The sequence below is a fragment of the Epargyreus clarus genome, unplaced genomic scaffold (genome assembly GCF_041222505.1).
Source record: "Epargyreus clarus isolate Ecla_fem2 unplaced genomic scaffold, WU_Ecla_fem_2.2 ptg000034l, whole genome shotgun sequence".
NCBI lineage: Eukaryota > Metazoa > Arthropoda > Insecta > Lepidoptera > Hesperiidae > Epargyreus > Epargyreus clarus.
Genome location: NW_027332239.1, coordinates 44,617 through 61,821, shown reverse-complemented (window position 1 = coordinate 61,821; position 17,205 = coordinate 44,617). Strand labels below are relative to the sequence as shown.

Below are 17,205 nucleotides of genomic sequence, written 5' to 3'. Positions count from 1 at the left end.
TTAGCTAATTAGTGCCATTGATGCTGCCCGTAACAGTTAGTTAATTTATATGCCAAAACATGGACGCTTAATTGGCATAGCGTATATTATTTTGTGAGCCCTTCCGCCCGTGTTTGTATCGGCTGGTCTGTATTTTTTTATAATGATACCTAAACGGTGAGGCAGACGGGCTACCTGACGGAAAGCAGTCACCGTCGCCTATGGACATTTGCAACACCAGAGGAGTCGCCAATGCATCGCCAGCTTTGGAGGAGAGCTCTTTTTACACCTTTTTTGGAAGAGCCCCATGTCATAGCTCTCCGGGAATACCTTAGAAGGAAATTGATTCCACATCTTGCACATCCATGGCAAGAACGTCCGTGCAAACCGTGTATTAGTACAATTTTGAATTTACAAGTGTTATTGTCTGAACTGTAAAAAATGTAGTTACTTGCACGTAAAATATAGAAAGACATCAAAAATAACTTTAAGAACTTTGATGTCAATTCAGTCTAAAATAAGCCTCCTGGAACATCGCAACGCCTGCTTGAACAACTTGCAATTTTGTACGTCATGTCACGGTGGATTTGTTCGATTGTTTTTTGTGATTTTTCACCATTTAGCACAACAAAACTAGCATTTTGAATTAGTTTATAATTTAAACCAATACGGGTCCTCAGGTAGAGCAAAAATCTATCTAAGCAAGAAAGAACAATACCTATATAGCGACAGGAACTTTCTTAACGTTCAAGAAACATAATTAAAGCTATTTAATCTGATTATATCAAATCATATATATTTTTTTTAATTAAAAATAGATTCTTTAAATAAATAATTCGTTTAATATATTAATAGAAAAGCTATTTAATCTGATTATATCAAATCAAATATTTTTTTTAATTAAAAATAGATTCTTTAAATAAATAATTCGTTTAATATATTAATAGATTCTTTTTGAACGTCAATATATTCACCGGGTGTTTCATCATGGAGAAGAATCGGCGAAAGAAACTCCATAACACACATCTTTTAAAAAAATAAATGTTATAGATATATAATGGTAAACGTTCATGGCAAATAAATGATTAAATGATTAAACGAGCTGGAGCTACTTTAGACCACAACATTTTATCAGTCAAATAACAACAGTTTATAGGACGCTTTTTACATAGCATTTGTTTAACGACCTGTTTAAACTTTTTTCTGAGAGTTTCCAGTTAAGTTTACGTAGTAACTATTTATTAATCTGTGGTTAAGTTTAGACGTGTCGATATTTATAATAAAAGTTGATTATTGAAAAAATATAACTATTGTTATATTTAAAATATAACCATAGTTACTGTGCCATAGAGTACGAAGTGGAAGTGTGAAAAGGGTGCAAAGGGCATTGAAGGACAATCTCGTTCCATACTATAAAGGGTCAGGGACAACGCTTCTTGAAACCAAACTACTCACACTTTGGTGTTGGAACACTTACTTTTATGGTGAAACAATATTTGTCTTAAAATAGTTAAAATAATAATTACAATGTTTTGAAAAAAGGGGAAAAAAGGTTAAGAATGTTAATATCAATAACTGTAATATAATTATTGTACATATGCCCAGTTCGTATTCATTTCATCAAGATAAACGCCTTTGTTTATATTAAAACTTGATAAGTTCTTACGTATGATTGTGTATTAATAATTGTGTTTGTTTAATAAAACATCTTGAAATAGTGTTTCAGATCACTCTGATTTCTGTTGACGAAATTAATCGGTTATTAGACATTTCTAATGATGCTCTCTCTTTTTGACCACCCAATTTTTTACGTAACTGTACTTCGACCATTTCTGTAACCGAAACATTTACCCGATAAATACTTACTTATCGTTATTCGACTAAATCGATGTGTGTGAGTCAATTTTTATAAAATATACTGAAATGATAACGTATACATATTTTTTCTCGGTCTTTCGTGAGGCGTTTGAACATTTATCTAGTGCGGATGACAAGCTTAATAGATTTCCTTTATGTATGTCACCATGCTTATTTATTAGTTATTTATGTACTTAGCTATAAATAATAAGAAATAGGTAAATAGGTAGTAAATACATAATAAAAACTTACGGTAAAAGGAAGACGATTAAAATTCAATATATTTTCGCACTCGTCAAAACAATCAACGGCCTTGAAACAGACAAGATCTGTAAAAAAAAACTCGATTGGTAACGACGTACGACGCGGAGTCAGCTGGTGTGACGTCACGTCGCCTGATGCCGCCGCGCCCGGCCGCCCCGCGCCCCCGCACCCCCCGCGCGCCCATCACTACACAAAGTTCTTACAATACATACTATACGGAAGCGACTGGCGGCATGCTGGTGGAAACATGTAGTCGAGAAATGTTGATGATACATTTGCTCCCACTAAGATTTTCCCAGATCCGCAAACGATAGATTATATACATTATTAATTAATCACCTGTAGCTTTCATTCGCGAAATTGCAGAAATTTGAAATGTATTTATTTTTTGTATAGGCCGCCTGAGGCGGCACTTACAAATTGTCAGTTACAATATTTTCTTTAACTACTACATGTGGCCCCTACCTCTATACAGGGTTATAACAGCTATAACATGGCGGTGAGAGCGTTCTATGATGAAGACGCTCTTGGCGCGAATGCTCGTGAAGATTAAATAATTGCCCAGGTACGAGTCGAACTCGCCCATGGAGGGTTCCGAAATACCAAATTTTCATTTTTTTTTTTTATTTGTTATCATAGCAGCCATAGAAGTAAATACAATGCGAAGTGCTTATTTGTTGTTATAGCAGCCACATTTATACATACTCTGTTAAATTTCAAATGTCTATCTATTGATATATTATGGTGGTAGAGCCCTGTACCTATAACAGATAGACACTGGAGGCATAGTAATAAGGTTCCATTTTATTTATTTATTTATTTTTTTATTTTATCGTTTAGGTACGGAACCCTAAAAACGTCTAAAAGGAAATGTTAACTCAGCGTACGATTGAAGAATAGGTAGATAATATGTAGTAACATATTATTATCTTTTTTACGATAGAGAAAAAATCCTTGAATAAATCATGAAAAATCATGAGTGCAAAAACATTGCTGCAAAGAAATAAAAACAAGCGCTATTATTAAATATATAAGAATGTAAATGTACCTATGATAATATTATAAGAAACAATAATTCCACTGCGCAATAGAAAAAAGAAATACTTAGAGCAAATAAACGATTAAACAACTACCAGATACACTGATGCAATAGAGTAGGTACACTGCTGATGTGTGAACTGTTCATACGAATTAAATTAAAGAATAGTAACACACAGAAGACAACATTGAACGTATCATTTAAATTAACAAACAAAAAAATCACCCACACTTTAGACATTCGGAAGCAATAAGGTGATTTTACCCATAGAAAAGCTTGTTTTTTCTGTTCCATGATTTTACCAATTTTTCAAACCTGCATCGGTGAGATAACATGAAATGTGTGTCTGTACTAATCTCATTTAGGACTAGTACTAATAACCGTAAACGTTTGTTTTTTGTAATTTTCACAAATGTTAAATTATCAGTACTGGATGTAATTAATTTTTTGGAGCTCCATAAATAACAAAAAGAAACCGAATTCCTTTCGTAATTATTGCTTGAGGTGATAAAACCCTTTTTGTCTGTCTAGCTTAGAGGTTTAATTAAATACAAGAGAGGAAGATTCATGCGATCTTGATGAAGAGACAACTGATTCGTCTTCATTAGAAAATTTCTGAAAATTCAGCAAGAGAAAGAAAAAGATGAAGAACGAATAAGAAGCAGAAATCGAAGAAAACATAATTGTTGAAGTTGAGTATGAAGAGTATAAATCAGATTACTCACAAAAATTAGAACGACAGTTGAACTCAATAAGCAATATAAATCATCTTCATATTATTAAACAAGTATTGTCCCTGAAAATAACATCATTTAGGTTCGTTGACGAAAAGTCCTCCCGGAGAAACCACGTTAAAAAAAGCGCTCTGAGTATGCTATTTCACAGGTGGTGTGGAAAAATGTTCATATAATGTAAAACGTAATTCTTACAAGCGCAATATCTAAGTAATGATACGTTTTAGAGAAAAAAAGCCATACGAACCATTTTATAGAGAATTTTAAGAGCAACAACTTTGATCTGAAATACTTTTTCGATAGAACTTACCGTTTTCGAAAGAAATCCATAAAGCCTAAAATTTTGACGTTTGGCCCCGAATAAGTATGGTAAATCCAAGGTCTCTTCGAAAATTCAGCTTTCCCGGAATTTTTGTTATTTCAATTGTCTAAATTGACCGGACTATTATGTACTCGTACTAAACCAAAATTTATTTCAATTATTTTTTAATTTGTAGCGATATAGAAGTCGGTTGTATTTTTATGTTAGATTTGTTTTAGTGTGAATAACTATTGGGTTTTTCGGAAAGTCATTTCGTTTATTTTTGTGAAAATGAAAGACAATTTTCGTATAATGAATAAATATTTTATAAAATTATATATTGGCCATTTTGGCCCAACACCTTAAGCCATCAAGTAGGAGCGTGATTCCACGTTCTTAATTTATTTGGTCGATTCTTGCTAAAGACTGTTGCAGGTGATTTTTGACCTAAAGAGGTCAAGTAGGTAAAGGTTTTACTGTCCAAAAAATATTGCAGTGATCGGAAAAAATAATAATCTAAAGGCGCCAGATCTGGAGAATAAGGTAGGTGTGGTAACTTAATCGCTGCAAAAACTGACCATTTTCGTGAAGTTTCGGGAGCAGATCATAGACGTCAACGCGACGACGCAAAGTTTTCATTGTGAGAAATCGGGGGACTCATATCGAACTTGAAGCTTAAATCCAAGCCTTTCAAGTGGTCATAAACGGTTTATTTCTATAAATTTAAACTCTGGCCGATCTCATCGTATTGTTATTGGCCGGTTTGCATTAACCTTTATCAGCTTTAATCGGCCTACCAGAACGTGTTGCATCTTCGACTTCAAAATTGCCGGATCTAAATTTTGTAAACCAGTTCTGCCACTGGCGTACTGACAACACATCTTCTCCATACCCATTAGTTAATTTTTTTCTGACTTGAACAGTATTTTTACCTTTTCTGTAGTAAAAATGTAAAATATGACGAAAGTGCTGCTTATCCATATTTAAAAGGGCACCCACCAAAAACTATTGCATAAAATCAATTGAACTTATTCACACACAAGCCTTGCTATATCAGCTATAAAAACATATAATGCCAATGCGACTTAAGTGTGAAGTTAGTTGTGAAAAAGTACAATTAAATCCTCTATCGGGAAAAAACGAAATTACTTTCCGAACGACCCAATTATATGTGTTTAATGAAGTTGTGTTTGTTTTGATTTCTTTTTATTTAAGACTAATTTTCCTGGTATTTAGGTATAATATTTATTCCTAGATAGATACTGCTCTTTTTGTCTACTTGTTTCGCGCCATTTATCTGTGTGAGTGGTTAGTGAAAACTTTATTGATGTAGACATGTATAGTTTTTATTTTGTGATATTATCTTAAAGATAGAATAAATGCACTATGTATAGTATGATTTAGTGTTAAAAAAAAATACGTGATTAATACATGTATTCAAATACTGAAGAGGGAGTTTGAAAAAAATAAATATATAAAAAAAGGCCACAATGAGTAAATACTAAGTAGGTACGAATTACAAGAGGTGACAAAAATCAATAAAGTACGGTTCATAGTGGCTTCTTTAAAGTATATTTCATGCATATAACTGTTTTCGTCTTTCTATTCTCTATTCTACATTAATTACTCACACTTGAGTAAATTTTCATACACAAACACGAACGACCTTCATATTTTGTGCTTCCTCTGTTTCTCCGCGCTCGCAGCACGCCTCTACCGTGTCAGTGCTCCTGCTTCAATGCTGCAGAGTTTACCTTTTTATGGCTAATCTGCCTAAATGACTCGCTGTTGAATATAGGATTTTAAATTTTCACGTTATATCATCGTTATATTGATATCGTGTCTACCCCACATTCGGCCGGTGCTAGCGCCGCGTACGAACCGCGCACGTCCCAAGCCCGCGCCGCTACCGCACCGCGCAGGTACCGCACCGCACCGCGAAGCTTCTCCATTCAACCGTGCTACCACAGTATAAGGATATACCGTTACGTTGCGATCAGTGTTGTAATAACGTTGCGTTAAATATGAAACAAAAAACAGGAGAGTAATCCCTAGGTAAATTAATAATATTTTATTTTTTAAATTAAGCTTATTTTATAAAGTTCTTTATAAGAAACGCGGGGTCCATTTATATCCACAGGCATTCAAAGTGCCAGCGAATATTATATTTTACTATTTCTATTAATATTTTGACAGATACATCTCGCTTTGGTCGCTTTACAGAAGATATATGTATAACTTAAGTGGTGATGGTGATGGTGGTGGTGGTAGGGATTTAGTAGCTACTTAACACCGTTTGTTTGTAGACAATGGTAAACAGCAGTAATAAAGTAAGGCAATTAATAATATAATGTATATTAGTTGTTCATAAAATAAAACCCGAATGACCATGACTAATTTAATATGATCACCCGGAAAAATGATAACAATACAAAATATTATTACTGGCATCGTGACGACCCACGTGGCGGAACGGTCACCATTATAAAACAGGTAATTTGTTTACCAAATTATTGTAACGTTTGCAAAATCAAATATTGCTTCTAGATACAGAGTCAATGTATTTTTTTTTCAAGTTATTGAGGGATTATATAGTAGTAGTGGATAATATAATAATTATAATATTGAAGCGAAATGGCAGGGCCTGGGCACAGTACAAATATCCTTGTACTGTGCCCACGAAACTGATGTTTCGGCGCTTGAAAGAAACAGAAATAAAAATATTTTTTCGAGTTGTAAATACTTGTGAAGGTCTTACAGAGGGTCTACTGCAGTAATAATAATATGTTATTTTATTTTACATGTCTAGTTAAAATTTCAAATATGCGTGTAATTATTTTGGAAACTTTCTATGCTTTCTGCATATCTAATGACGAAGAAAATCTTTTATCACAATAGGTCTAGGAAAATCTTTCAATAGCATTTAAATTGTAGACATTAAAATATATTAATAATGTAGAATTTGTAGATATATAAAAGATGACGATGATGATGATGATATAGGTAGATAAATCATTCCTAACAAGAAAGTGTATGTAACTAGATTGGAAAATAATAGTAATTGTGTGCATAAATGAAGTGTTGGCACGTTTCCGTTTAAATTCCCTGAAATGTGGAAAATATCATTTACTTTATTATAATATAATATGTAAACAATTTTCTCTCGCTAAAAATCCAAACAATAAATCATCTGTACCTACCCCACATTACGAATTGTTTTTTTGGTAGGTCACCCAGTAGGCGTAAAGTAGTAAGGAAAGAAAGATTTTAAAAATGTTTATATTTCGATTTTTTAATATTTATCTCACAAATCAATTCCTTATATTTCATTACTAAATTGCTTGCCAGTTTTGCGCCGCAACAGATTAGCGTACCAATGAAAACGATTTTTAAAACAAATATTTTTTAAATTTAAATTTGGCGCAACATTGGTATTTTTCTGAAATTTAAAATAAAATACAATAATGATTTTATTGATACCTGCAAATTACTCACGCACACTTCGGGAAATTCACAATAGGGGTTCTGGTATCACATTCCTCTTACGTCAAGTTATCGATAACCTATTTTTTCATATTCATTTAATTGCAAATGATGACATTTATTCGTGTAAGTTACACGCAATTCGGAGTTCGGAGGTTCTGGCAAAAAGTATCTTGATTATTACGAATGTGTGAGTCTGCGTAAGTACATAAAAGTAGCGTAGTTTTGTGGCTTCACTCAAATTCAGCGTGGTAAGTTATCTATTTCATTTATCAGAGCGAACATATAACACTTAACTCTGATATTTTACATCTATGACTTAACATAACTACAACTTTCAGGTTACAAAAAGCTAGGCGGCTACTGCCCGAGGGTGTCGAACTTAAGTTAAGAACTACGTTATGCCAAGTTACGCTCGTCGCTCTCGGGCTCTCTCACAGTGTGTCCGCGATTGACAATCCTCTTTTTATATCATTGTGTCATAGATACATTGTGTTGAAAATATGTTTGATGTTCAGTTGAGAGGCACAAAACAAAACCATGTAGTGCAAAGGGTAACTTTAAACTAATTACGAATTGGATAGGTACACATGTCCATTGTCCATGGGCTATAATGACCACCTACCATTAGAGGAACTTTATAATCGCTTAGCATCTCAATTAAATTTTAATTTAAAATCAGAATTATTGTATTGCTCTCACCAAAGAGAACGACGTGCCTAAGTTGGTATAGTCTACGCCAAACTGCTAGTCCGCTCTGAAGTTGTTGCGAGCAGGTGCAATCATACAATTTGCTATGGCGACCTGATTCAATTCTATATTCAGAGCGGACTAGCAGGACTAAAATGTTAATATTACTAGAACGATGAACCGATTTTTCTTTATTTATTTGTACATCCAAAGTCAGTACGATTGAAAATCAATGAGTAAAAAAACATTTTCATATTTAAACATAACAAATACAGCCCTTTGTACATACACCATCAACTTTACTTAAGTACTCAAAAGCCCTTCGTGACTTTTTGTGTTAAAAATTGTAAAACGAATAAAATTGAATTATCGTATCAATTATTAATGATAACTTCTTACTGCATCCAAGATGATCACGATAATATAATCACTCACATTTCCAATATTAATAGTATCGTGTCTTAATCTGCCCTACAGAGGAGCGCAACAGTATCATCAGATTCATGAGGCTTTCTGCCTGACTGCAGGAAATAAGCAGATATTGGCTTTGTTTATGTTTTAAACAGCGATCAAATTATAAAATAATAACGCGCCATGGCCAGGTGCGGTGCAAGTGCAATGACGTCGCATCATAACGTAGCCGCGGTTTATCATCACGGACAATAATAGGTTGTAACGGGATTTGCGAACTGTATTCAGAGCAGTTTACAATAAGAACTAATCGAGAATCCCCTTACAACCTACGAAACGAACGCAGTCATTTGAGATATTGGGTACTCACTTCTTGGGTTTCTGAACTCCTTTGTCCGATTCGAGAGCAATAAACGACACTCCAGCAATATTCCGATATAATAGTCTAATGTCTGAGGGCTGTCTACACGCCTACGTGCTGTGAACGGATACTCCGGGAGCAAGCCGAGTCGGTGCAATCAGCAGGGCGCGCACTCGCGGTAATCGGAAGGTCGTCGCTGCGAGGGCTCGCGGATATCGACCGGCAATACCGGCATTCGATCTATATTACGAGAACGTAGCTTTATCGAGCCCAACGGCGATCCGTCGCAGAACTGCGGCGCGACTGTGAGTCAGGAGGCGGCTCCTTGTGCGAATATCTAGCGGGGGGTGCGCGGCGCGACGGGCGAGGCACGTTGCCATGGTGCGAGATCAGGCCACGTGCGCGCGGCCAATGGCGGCGCACCGGCTCGCAGCACGCCGCGCACTCGTGCAGCCGCCGCGCGCCGCTCGCCGCGGCCGCCGCCGCGCCGGGCGCTGGCTCGCCGAGGGTGACCCGTCCTGGCCCGGTAGGGTGATTTACCCTGGTATCATGGTAACATGGTATCGATTAATAGTGCATGAACATAACAAAAAAATACCTAACCCAAACGATTTCCGTGTGAGTCACGCGAAGATTGTAATCTGATGAATAGAACTACCTGTACATGAAGATAATTTAATTTTATGACTCGTCAACCGATGATGATGGTAACGCTATTGATTGATGAATGATGACAGCACTTGTCAATTCGTTGCCATCCACAATGAACGATCTAGATTCTAGACAATTTTATCAACTACCATTGTGCTATTAGGTAGGTACTTGCAGTAAGGACGTCATTAAGTGCTTAATACTTACTTCGTGTTTACTTTATAGGTACTTACTATGTAATTATAAAATACATAAGTACTTATAAAAATAAATGTCTCATACTTAAACATTTTTTTCGCCATCAGTTTAATGTTTAACTTTAAATTTCGTTGGTCATAATGTTAATGTCAATTAATCAATTCGTCGGTTGGTGCTTTTACAGGCGGGCAAACACTACATTTTTTTTCACACGGTTATAATGTTTGGGTATAAGGGTTGACTTGTAACGTTATACCATGGTTGTACCCATGGAACAGAAAAAACAAGGCTGTACCTAACTAATAAAATCTAATCCAATCATGTAAATCAATTTCAACAACTAGTGGTGGTAACAATGAATTTTAACAAACTTTTAATTATAACATTTAGCATAATATTACAGGTATAATATTATTCGGATGATAAAGTCAAGTAAGGAGTTGGATAATGGGACTCTTCCGCAGGGGTGGCTCTAGCTCGTGTAGCGCCCGTGTGCAATGAAACCCCGGCGCCTAGGCCTGAAGGCTATAACTATTAACTTTGCCGTCGTAACAAGATTTTTTTTTCATATTCCAACAAACCATTTTATAAATAGGTACCTATAGCTTACAGTATGGTATTAGTTACGGCCTTTCTTTTCATGATGGTCCAAGACAATGCTCTTAGCTGTCTCAGGGAGAGCCGCGGCGCCCCCTTAAGTAAGCCCCTTACGTTTAAATTCTTCAGATTTTTTTTTACCGAGTCCAATAATAGACTAGACGTGTATCTTTATAATATAAGTAGCAGACGAGCATGCAGTGCACCTGATGGCAAGTGGCTACCGGAGTATACTTATGGACATCTGCAATCAGCCTTAAAGATTAGGTTCCTGGTTGTGGTTGGCCAGATGAAGACTAAGCTGAAATGCCTCAGAACAGTATGTCTCCCTTACTACACCCTTCAAACAGCTGCGCTCAATACAGCTGTTATTTTACGCAGATATAGGTGTGATGATGGACCTTCAGATAAGTATTTATTTTTAGTACAATAACTAAAACATGTACGTAATTTGTCGATAACATTTGGTGTTTGCTCTCATTGCATCTCGTGTCATTGTGCAGTCTGTAGGTACGTTTAAATTATTTTTGCTTGCTTTGGATATGGTGAGGCCCCGCATGAAGTACCTATGGTTTGTAACTAACCTTGTGTTAGGAGTTCGGTCCCAAAGATATCCGAACAATTGCACGGTTTCAGTTTAACCGACGACAGGTCTTTTCCTCCTGGGATGCCTCGACCTAATTGACTTGGTGCTTAGCTTACGTTATCCTTCCTCGTCGTCGAAAGCGTTTTTTTACTGCATATTAACAGTAAGCCTACTTTCTAATAATTCTGATAATTCCCGAAACGCTCTGACATAAGATACTTAAAAAGTGTGAAAAAATATCTTGAAGTACCTATGGTTTGTAACTAACCTTGTGTTAGGAGTTCGGTCCCAAAGATATCCGAACAATTGCACGGTTTCAGTTTAACCGACGACAGGTCTTTTCCTCCTGGGATGCCTCGACCTAATTGACTTGGTGCTTAGCTTACGTTATCCTTCCTCGTCGTCGAAAGCGTTTTTTTACTGCATATTAACAGTAAGCCTACTTTCTAATAATTCTGATAATTCCCGAAACGCTCTGACATAAGATACTTAAAAAGTGTGAAAAAATATCTTGAAGGCTAGTGATGCTTCAATAGCGATACGTCTGATGGTGAAGTCCAGTGTTGTCCAGTGTTATTGTGAAGTCCATAGGCAACAGTGATTACTATATTCAGTCTGAAATTGCGAATCCAGCCATTTTTAAGTATATGGACTTGTTTTAAAAGCATATTGTTGCGAAAAAGAAATAAGTGGCTCGTATTGCATTAGCTCTGTTATAGTTCTATTTTCTTCAAAATTCTCCTTTTACTTTAATTTGTCCTTTTACTTAAATTCTGGGAAGTAATGTTATGTACATTACATTCCAGAATTTGATCCTTATAAGCGACACTTTCAGATAGTGGAATAATATAGAGGGTGTATTTTTTTTCAAAATGAACTCGTTCGATTCCCGGCTAAGGGAAAAGATATTTTAAAAAACAAATGATGCAGTTTTGGTTTTTATCAAAATCGGCCTCGTAACTCCTTTCAGCATTTTTCGCTAATCCTTATAGTTTCGAATTTAGCCCTGAAAGCCTATTTGAAAACATTCACCCTGTACCTATATACAGGGTGTCCCGTAAGTTCCGCGACAAACTTGGTTACTAGGACATGGATGGTTGATCTCCTACCAGTTTTTCAGACCACTCCTGGCTCATCAGATCAGTTCCAAGATACCAAATTATGGCATTGTCATTCAAATTACTTACACATATGAAGTTTCACTTCAACACGGCAGTTAAAAGTAGGTAAAAATTGACTTGAAAAATTGTATTACTTTGTTTGCTACTTAGTTACTTAATTGTTCTTTTTACAACTGAAGAAGGATATTTTTAAGTGTCTAATTAGTCAAAGATGTAATTTTGTACTGTTTGACACGTTATGAGTTGGTAGCAAGCGTAATTTAAATAATAACTCGATCATTACGTTTTATTTGGTTTCAGTCCCTTTCATGCAAAACCAGCCATAACTTTTTTTTCTTCAACTTTAAATAGTAAGTGTGGTACCTTTTTGAAATCTCTATTAACCAGACATATTTTATGCGCTATGTACACTTATGGTTCAGTACATTTTTTTTCACCGCGAATAATCAAATATGAGGAAAAAATTAAAAAAAAATTAAAATCTAAAAATAGGCCAATTTTTTTATGGTTCCTTTATATCTTTTAACAAATTTACATTTCAATATGGTAGACCAACTACCTGATAGCACTTAACAGAAAAAATAAACACTGCATCATCTAATCTGTACACAAAGTTAACGAAAGAAGATGAAGAAGGCTGAATTTTTCAAAAAATATAAAACAATCCATAGTGCAAAAACGGTGACACTTTTACTAAGGTATTTTTTTTTCTCTGAGAGGTCAGACCCTGACCTATGTTCTCCCCAAGTTCGTCGTGGTACTTACGGGACACCCTGTATATAGTTTGTGTTTAATTCACACACACGAGCTGCGAAACTACTCGACGTAAACAAACACCACAAACAGCGTCATCAACATCCTTAGTGGTGTTATATAACAAACAATTCTGAAGGTTATTTAGTACGTAAAGCGCTAGATTCTTAATAGATTATTTAAATTACTCGATTTAATATGGAAGCTATATAATACGCATAGGTTTGTGGATTGGATATAAAATAAATCATTAAATAAAAAAAAACTATATTTAATATTTAAATAAAACGATATTTGCGTTTATAATGACCAAACCTGTTCTGTCTATCTACCCAGTAAATATAGGTATTTTTTAAAATTAAGCCTAGGATATTTGAAAAAGACATACCTTTTCACTGGGAAATTATAAACTACTTAACTAACTAGTTAACTTAGCGACTGATAATGACATACTGTTTTAATAACTTGTGCGACTACATTACTATGTGAGCGACTGTAAATATATATATATATATATATATATATATATATATATATATATATATATATATATATATTTCTTATTTGCGTGTGTATGTCACTGAACTCCTCCTAAACGACTGGACTGATTTTGATGAATTTGTTGTGTGTGTTCAAGAGGACTTGAGAATGGTTTAGATTCACAATTTTGTCCGTGGGAAAAGGTTTTTTTAATTAATTTTTAATTCGTAGGTAGTTATACAATCGGAAACTATGCATTTGATCAAGTGATGATCTTTAGCAAAGTTGTTGTCCAAGAACCCACGAGGGTTTAGGAGTTGGTAAGACCAATTTTCGACATATGGCACCACTGTCATTCCAATGCAGGTACAAATTTTCCGTTTTATGTATGTACGAGTACATACTATTTCTATAAATTGCGGGCGAAGCCGCGGGCACCACTAGTAAGACAATATAAAACTAAGCGAGCAGGGCCCTGCGAGCGGGTGGGCCCAATCTGTATGAATTCAGACCTTACCTTTATTCATGATAAATGACATGAGCACAATATTCTACTTATTATAGTATTTTTCAAAGTGGTTTTTGTATTCGAAACACTTCATTTAAAATAAAATGCTGCTCAGTATTAAAAAAAGAAATTTGCTAAATATGTATGATTACACTTAGACAAATATTAGGTCGCTCAAAAATAAATGAAGCTTCTCATTTCGTATTTTAAGTAACTCACATTAATATTTGTAAGTCGCTGTTCTGCTGATTTTTCGTCACTCGCAGCCAGTCACTCACTTAGTAATAATGTCGCTCACTTAGTAATACTATAACCACAATTCATTCTTTTTTTCACTCAAAACTTTTATTTGCAGTCACTCGTTTAAATACTACCCCTTTTCAATTAATGGCATATGTATGAAAATGTTGTTTCCATAAAAGAAATAATAGTTTAAAACAGCTAAAAAAACACGCTTTTATTACTAATCGAACTAGAAACTAGAAAATATATTTAATGACAAAGAGTTTATATTACAATAGTAGAAGATCGTAATGAATCATAATGTAAATCATAATGAATCGCCTCAGAATAAAATTATAATAAAATTTAAGTAATTAACAGAACAACTTAATTCGGATTAAAAAGTGTGAAGTGCATTTTACTGCGCTTCATAACTATCCTGTCATAGACAGTTGCCAATAGAATGATTATATATTCACCTATAAAAGTTTTCAGATTACAGTCCTTTGTCCATCAGCAAGTTATTCAACCTTAGATTGGCAAACCTTTTTTTGCGAATGTATCGGAACCGTCCCCAAACTCACACTTGCGTTTTTCTTGTTACATATAACACTGCTGAAGTAAATAACATTATATTGGTCGTTTATAGTTAACTCGAAACTATTACAAAATATACAGAATGAATATTTAAAAACAACTTCCTTAATTATATGCGTCTATATAATTAAGGAATATTTTGCTACAGAATTTAAAAGCATTTACGTAGTTTAGTATTTGAAGATGTAATTCCGCTTTTTCACCATAGATGGCAGTAATAGATGGCTTAATGCAATTATAGTCTTGAGCACATTAAAGTCCGTAACTTTAATGTGCTCAAGACTATAATTGCATTTGCGACCAAATTTGCGTAACATTTCTCCTACTGGAATAGAGTAGAGACAAAGGAGTTCAAAATTTACGATAAAATTGTCGATACTCATCGATCTACGGTGAGCTATAAATGTGGAATAGAAGAAAAATTAAACAAGGATACATCCTTGTCTTATTTTATTGTTAAATAAAAAATATATAACTTTACAAATATGTATGAAAATGTAATTTAATTTACATTTTTTCAGAGTTTAATTATTAAGAAGTAAAATAAAAAAAAATATAAGTATTACATAGTTACATATCATGAACGTAGGTTACGTAAATATAAGTCCTAAAAAATGAATGCACGAAACGAAAATGTTCCCGAAAGCAGATTATTTTTTTATGGCACAATAATTTCGTAATGCTGTTGAAAAGGGAAGCTTAAGATTTTGTTACGTATATAGGGTAACACATAAAGTTTTTAGCTATTTAAGCTGCCGCTGATTTTGAATTAGTTTTAAAAATATATTATAAAAATAATAGTTAGGCTAAAATGTTCAAGTCTTTAAATAATAATATATTTACGTATTTTTGTACATAGATATATTTTGTAAATGACATTAACGTATATACATAAATGTTAAACACTTAGTAAGCCGCATCTTTAAAGATTTATATAGCATCTGTCTATTTCTCCTTACCAGTAGCATAAATCTAAGCAATCGAAAAATAATGAGATATGTCATGAGAGATATGATATGTGAGTACACCTCGGTAGCATGGAGGTGTTACGATACTTTTTGCCGAAAAAACCTAATTTTAGATTATTATAATTTTATTTTCTAAATAAAATATTTTACTTATATAATAATGTATAATATACGAAGAATTATACTTGCTCCCATCACTTATTGAGTAGCATGGATTTTTCTAGACGTTTTGGTATGATGGAATCAATTATATAAATGAACTTTATTTGAAAGCAGTAAGATTGATTCTAGCGTGACTTTGTAGAAATTATTTATAAATTTGATATTTTTAAGATTTTAGTAAAAATATAATAAAATTGTACTCAGTGATGGTACGAAATACCTCGATTCTTAATTGTCTTCTTTCTGCTATCATTTTTACATTCCAAAATTGCATAATATGTCTTAATAATATTATTTTATAGATTTTGAGAAGCATCTGTCTCAGACCGATGCTCAATCATGAGTAGACTCGATTGAAGGCAAGTGAGAGTAACAACGCTTACTAGTGGAAACCGCGCCGCGCCTACTTTGCACTTCCACTTGTTTTTCTGTTCCATGCATTGTACGATCAAAATCATGACAAGTAACTGCAGGCTACCAAGAAGAAAAGGAAATACATGTCATGTTTGGCCGCATGACTTGTATTGGATTAGTTAAAATTTCAAAATGTATTGTTCAAATTAGGGACACAAATTTAACTTCAACTTTAGTGTTGTCTCGGTCTAGTTGAAATTTATAGGGTAGATGCAATGATGTTAGATTAATAGTGCCGAAGACACAATTTGGCGCCCCCCCCCCCCCCCCCCCGATTTTCGCGCCCTAGGCTGCAGCCTAATTAGCCTAAGGGTTAATCAGGCCCTGTCGAAACATTTACTTTATAAACAGCAGTTAACAGATGTAGACGTACGTAGCGCTAGTTAATAAACATGGAAATAGTGTGGTCCAACGACTAGATTTCGATGCTCATACAGCTTTATCAACACTATAATATGCTTTGGGATGTCTCAAATAAAGAATATAAAAATAAATTTAAAAAAAATGATGCTTTGGCCGATATTGCTGCGGAATTGGCATGATGACAAATTTTTAAAACCCCTTCTATAATGTACATACATGTGTACTGATTCCAAAAATCGTATTATTTCTGCAATAAATTCAGTATTAACGAAAATAATATTTTTATACTTATTTTGAATAAAGCGTGAAAACGCTAGCGGGTGTCGTGGCGTCCGTTGGTGACGTCACATTAGAACATCCCATACAAAAGTTCAAGCAATTTAGTCACATACTCAAAAATGACGTCATTCGCGCCACGACCAGCGTTTCATACAAGATGGCCGTCTGCAGTATTTTTTACTTTCAT

At 34.4% G+C, this 17,205-nt stretch overlaps 1 protein-coding gene across 1 annotated transcript in view; it reads right to left on the bottom strand.

Annotated features, from left to right (window-relative positions):
- Positions 1 to 9,912, bottom strand: part of FASN1 (Fatty acid synthase 1) — a 32,567-nt gene extending 22,655 nt beyond the window's left edge. Inside the window, exons 1-2 of the mRNA XM_073091085.1 lie at positions 9,778 to 9,912; positions 9,129 to 9,660 (exon numbers count right to left, since the gene is read on the bottom strand). The gene's annotated coding sequence lies outside the window, so the exon portion shown is untranslated. The remainder of the gene's footprint in view (positions 1 to 9,128; positions 9,661 to 9,777) is intronic.
- Positions 9,913 to 17,205: the final 7,293 nt, after the last annotated feature.